Raw genomic sequence first — 6,532 nt, forward strand, 5'->3', positions numbered from 1 at the left:
AGATAATATATTATTGGGTTATTCTAAGATATGGACATCCATATAATAATATTTCATAACAATAAGGAAGTAATAAAGGAGTTGACGAAATCCAAATTAAATGTGTAGTGTTATGCATAGTTCGTAATTATTTGGATTTTAATATATGAGATAACAAGTCAACTATTTTTGATTAGTTAGTGGTGGATTTAGGGGGTTTAGCAGGGGGTGCTCACTCCTATCGGCGGTCGGAAATTTTAAGTTTTTAGTAAAAGAACTAGTGTAGCAACTAAAGCAAATAAAGATGATGAAATATAAATCAAATTTAATTATTTACAAACTATGGATAAGAAATATTAAGTTAAAGTGTAAGAATATATATTTATTCGTAAGTTTATAGTATTAGAAGTTAAAACTCTCTGTGAATATCTTTCATAAACAATGTTAATTAAAATTACGTAAAACATTTAGCGGAGAATATATGAATTTTTATAAATTTAGATTAAATATATTATTACAAAATGACCTATACGAAATGCTATTAATTACGGAGTAGCGATTTGTTATACTGCAATCATATTATATGTATACTAACACATGATATAATAATAAGATCATGTAAATAAGATGTAAATTAAAGCCCAACTTTTACAGATCAATGGCGATTAGTAGAAATTGGTTAGGCGGGAAAATTAAGATAATCTTTTATTCTCTTAGTAGTAAGGGAGATTTTTTTTTATCATACTTTCCAAACTTTTAGATAAAGAGGCCTTACAGAAAACAATTAGCGAATGTTACGATATACTCCCTCCCTCCGTCTCATTCTTTTGTTTAGCTTGATTATAAAATCTCTCCAAAAGAATAAAAAAATAAATACTGGGACGGAGGGACTACATACAACAAATTACCAATTAATATTTAAGACCGTCTTAACTTAAAACAACTCTCATAGCCAATTAAAATAGAGTTGGAAATAAAAGGAGATGGTGAGAAGTCTTAAGTTAAGACGGTTTTAAGCAAGACAAATTGACAACATATAAATATAAATTTAAATTTTAAACAATAGGGAAGTAATAACAGACATCTAGCTTAAGATTTGTCCTGTAGAGTCCAAAAAGATGGGCAATTTTGAGCTTTTACTTTAATAGGTGGAGTTCAAAAAGGTGAGTTACTTATGTGGTAAGAGTATTCAAGAAAAAAGGCCCAATTGAGAAGTTATATTTTAGGCGGGAAAACTAAGAAATGTTTTTATTCTCTGAGTAGTAAGGGGATTTGAACTTTTTTCGAGTTTTCCTTAAACCATTACGTGTAATATAAAAGACGTGTTGGAAATGTCCTAACAATTATACAATTTAATGTGAGAAACTGTCAGTTAAATTCAGGTGATCATAGCGTCTTGCTAGAGACCAATTATGATCTGTAAATTAATGGGTTAATTTACAACTACATTAAACTGATCCTATTGGGTCACACAAGTTAGTGATAATTGAGACGTGTCGGGATTTATAAGTAGACCGACTTATTGTTATGTTTGACATATAATAAGTTGATTAATTATAATACTGGTTTAGATCTCATGCAATTGCATGGTTTTTAAAAAGGATCAATATGAATGAGGAAAATTTTTAAATTAATAAGCGTCAACTCCTCTGTTTTCTATTAAGTTTCTATGTTGAATGTTAAAACATGTTATTCGTACGAAGTAGTATATAAGTTGAAAATGTAAATATACAAAACAGAGAAGTTGACACTTTTTCATTCATGTAATCGATTTTTCCGTTTAATCAACTCTGAGAGTTTTAGGGTTAGAACATAATTAAAAGAAAATACCTACAACCTTTTCTTTATTTCTCTATATTTCTAAACTTTGCTTCATGTTCCCGTTGATGCGTATCCTAAATATGATGTTTTACACCCCATTTTACACGCATTTCAGAGCTCAATCAAGTAGTTTATGCTACTATTTTCCCTATTTTCCCTATTTCCGTCTACTTTCGTGTTTTTGTGTAATATTGCAGAAATGTGAAGAATCCAGCGGAAATCGAGCTGAATCCGTCCCTAAGTGCTTAGCATTGCATTTGACATGAAGTAGATGCTCGAGGAATGAGCTTGGTGCGCGTTTCAAGGCCTAAAGATAGCAAAAGTATGGGTGCATACGAGTTTAACAAGCAAAGAAGCACTTCACGATATCGCAGCCTGCTTCAGATGGCAATATCTCGAGTTCTAAAGCTGATAATCGAGTAATTCCAATTGTAGGTGAAGGCTTATCCTCTTAGATTTCCAACGCCGCGTAGAACGCCTGATTTGACCAAGTAACGAAGAAATGGCAGCTCTTTTAAGATTGTTGCGCGCTGCAGAATTTGTCAGAATGCACTACTGTACATCACCCTTGGTCGATCGACTGACCTACTTGGTCGATCGACCAGAGCGCGAGTTCGAAGCTCTTTGTTCAGCTATGCTTTCGATCGATCGATCGGGTCTTGTGGTCGATTGACTAGTTTATCTTTAAATGTGAGATTTGTTTGCGCGAGACTTAGTAATTAGTCTTATCTTTTATTAATAATAGTTAATAATAATTAGCTCTTGAGTATAAATAAGAGACAAATTTAGACCTAGAGACTAATTCCCCTTTGCTCAGTTTTGGGGTGATGTTACTTTGCTTATTTCGTTCGGCGTTGTTCTTTCTTTTCTTTCTAGATTCAATTGTAAACTTCTTCTTCCCTTAATCTTGTTCTTAATTTACTTCTTGTTCTTAATCTCTTCTTAATTACTGTTTTATTCTTAATTTCTTGTTCTCCTTTAATTAATTTATGCAATTAGTTTAGTTAATTCCTTTCATTATGCTTTATTTAGCTAATCGTTTCATTATTATTGTTATTAGATTTATCGTTATGCTTAGGTAATTCGTTGCTAGGATTAGGGGAATTGATGGAATAACGATTTTTGCTAATTAGGTTTAAGATCTGTTGATTAGATTGTTTCTATGTTGTTCATCGCTATTTTGATTACAATTAGTCGCTTGAGTTAACGCTATTCGACTGATTAGTTTCGTAAGCCTTAACCTAGATCTGACGATTGGGAAGGGTGAGACCTGCAGTGAACAATAGAATACTTTAGTAAGGGCGGAAGCTAGACTAATAGTGTTTTAGGGCGAATTGAGACCGTTAGGAGATATTCGTTGCCCCTTAGACTGATTTATGAGACTTATCTGTGACCTTAACTGCTTTTATCTGTTTCTTTTGATGACCCGAAATCCTAGTTTCCTTCTCTTATTGTCAATCGTTTATTTTATCTCCTTGCTTTAGTTAGTTTTAGTCCTTTATCTTATAAAACCCCCAATTGTGACAAATCTGATAGACCGAGTTAAGCAGATAGATAGCAACCTAGCCTCCCAGTGGAGATCGACCCTACTTACCGCTGACTTCTGTTAGTAGTACTTAGGTATTTTATTTTTGGTACTAAACGACGGTATCAAACTTTGGCGCCGTTGCCGGGGAGGCGACGCATTTCTGTTTGCTTTTATTTAGTCTGTTTTTATGTCTTTTGCTTAGCTACTCACCGTCATGACCATCTTCTCTTTCCCACAATTTGAACATGAACTGCTGCATATTTATTGGGATAGACTAACTTCTTTCATCTCTCAGTCTGGCTATTATGTTAGTATATAGGAGATGTGTCGTATCATATATGATGGTGTCAATGGTAGAACACTGGCTAAAATTGAGGGAAATTGTGGATGGGAATTTAATGACTTGTCCTATGAGGAGCAATGGGAGCTTCTTAAACACTTAGCCCAAGCCAGTGCGGAGTCAGAGGAGCGTAGGAGAGCTGACATTAGTGACCTGAAGGCCACTCGAGATCTTTCTGTTGAGGGTGATTCTGTTACACCCGCTACAGAAGATTTCCTCCTTCTTGAAGAAGATGAGTATGACATGCTACCTCATCCTATTTCCCTATCTGTTGATGAAACTGATTTTGTTGCAGCTGATAATTTAGAGATTCATCCTTTGACTGACGAGCCTATTTCTATGGGTATTAGTGATGAACATGTTTCTGATATGCTTGAACTTTCTAATAATGAGCCTAATGAGCCTTATTTTGAGGCAAATGTGCAGGATTCATTTATTGACGTTTCTAATGTTTTTGATAATATTAGTGAATGTTCTGCACAAGGGTCCTTTACAAAGGATCTTTCAGAGGCTTTGATGTGTTTTGAGACATGTACAGGTGAACCTCCTATTTGGAAAGCTGAACTAGACGCTCCAGAGGCTGCAATATATGGGGCAGAGCCCATAATGGAGGGAAACAAGAAGGCACATGAGTCAGCAAATGCTCCTAGTACAGTCAAGGTAACATATTCTTTTGCCTTTGACTATGACATTAGGAGTGGTAGACCTCCTGACCAATCTGAGGTAATTATTGACAATAATTTCATGAGAATTACTTGTATGGCGGGTAGTGAACCATCTCGTATGGTTTCTACTTTGTGTTTTGATGATCCACCCTCTCTCAGTTGGACGGAAAATCTGCTGAGATTCAACCATAATATTCATCAACAATTTGATAAGCTGAGACGGTCTTTAACTATAATTTTATATGCTCCTTTAGTATTATGGTGCTACTTATGCTTTTGTGTAGCACATGTGCAGTTGTTTGATCAGTTGATGCGCGCTTTGTCCTGTTATGATTGGCCCTAATTAGGAGAAGCTGCTAAAGAAAAAAAAGGGGTCGTGCGGGACCTGTCTGAAACCAGTGCTACCCAGGAGGCAACCCGGATGTGATATTGTTTAGTTTTGCGAATAAATTATTTAGTTATTTCAAGAACTTGTTTGTTTAGCTTAGTTTTATTTCCGTCTTTAGACTTTACATTTGGGTTAGCGCAATTTTGGGCGCGTTATTATGTGCAATTGCAGGTATGAAGATCGAATTAACTCAATTCATTGAGTTAATTCGAAGAAAGCACTGTTCACGTCAGGTCTATCAGTCGATCGACTGGATTGTGTAGTCGATTGACTGCCCTATGCAGCACAGAAGCTCCTGTTCAAGTTCTACAGGTCGATCGACTGAGGTATGTGGTCGATCGACCGCTTCTTACTGCTGTACCTGTTCATTATCATTCCCCTGCCGTGTTTGATCGATTTGCGGAGCATGAAAGGGAGTTTTAGGGAGTTTTCTCTCTATCTTGTTTCTCTTTGCTACGTTATAGCTTTCTTCTGTTTAATTTATTTGCACATAATTACCGTTTCAATTTTGTTTCTCGGATAATGCGCGGTATTTTCTATCTTTTTCAGGTACTTATGGTAGCATTGCTGGCTACTAAAACCTCCTAGCTCACGCTGGTTTGGGGAGGTTTCCTTGCGCTTAAATCTTGTGAGTTCCCGAGCTTCTTTCTTCATGTCTTATTTAGTTATTTATCGCAAAATCCCATTTCCTTTGTTATTTATATACATGATTTTGCACAATGAGGGCATTGTGTGATTTGGTTTGGGGAAGGGTTTTGCGTCGCATTTGCATTTGTTTCTATTGCATTTCTGTTGCACGTTTATTGCATTTCAGTTTGCATTGTTATTTCATTTCCCTTATATATTCAAAAAAAAATAAAAAAAAAAAAATTCAAAAATTCAAAAATATCACGTTTAATTTTGTATAGTAGGTTGAGTCAGATTGGAGTATTCATTACTGATAGTTGTCATTTGCTTAAACCCTGCATTTTATCACATCTTTTAGCAAAAGTTTTTTTGCAAAATCTCGAATTTCGTTTCAAAATTTGTTGAACAATTAGACTTGACTTGAAATTTTGGCAAACTACAAAACTTTCTAAGGAATTAGAGCTTTATAAACTGGTGTCATTCATGACCAGTTTCATTTAGGATTGTGAGTAGTTACTCCCTGCATATCGTGTAACATTAATTTGCACAAGTATAACATTTAATTTCTTTTTGCCTGCATACATTCGGGTTAGTGGTTGGTATTGCATGTTTGGAGAATGCTTGCGAAAATCCCTTTTATTCATTTTACCCATTAGCTTCACATTAGCCAAAAATTGCCAGTTGACCCTTTAGCTACAATCCATAAACTAAGCCTACCCTTTGCTGAGCTAGTTTGGTAGTTTTAGTGGTATTCGTTGTATTGTATCAATTTTGGCTCGATTTGCACTCTATGAAGTTGATAATGAATGAAGGAGAAAAGAAAAAGAAAAATGAAAAAGTTGAAAAATAGTGACTGCCGAAAAAAAAAACGGAAAAAAAGAAAACAAAAGAAAAAGAAACGGCAAAGAAAAAAAAAAGAAAAAAGTTTACTCCTATGTTTGCTTTATATTTTATGAGGAGTGTTATTTGGATTAGTGAAGTGTTTGCCTAATTCATTAAGGCATTTGAGCTTATTTCATTGAGTTAGAAGTGGATGTATTTATTCGGTTTGATAGGATGCTAGCTTGGCTATTTCCCTCTCATTCCCATATCGTTTTGCCTTTTCTTACCCATAGCCTCACTTATCCATATCTTTGCAAGTATTCAGCATGTAATGGACTTTGATTGCTTGGAATGTATGTGCA

Source organism: Silene latifolia, chromosome X (genome assembly GCF_048544455.1).
Source record: "Silene latifolia isolate original U9 population chromosome X, ASM4854445v1, whole genome shotgun sequence".
In the NCBI taxonomy this organism is placed as follows: domain Eukaryota; kingdom Viridiplantae; phylum Streptophyta; class Magnoliopsida; order Caryophyllales; family Caryophyllaceae; genus Silene; species Silene latifolia.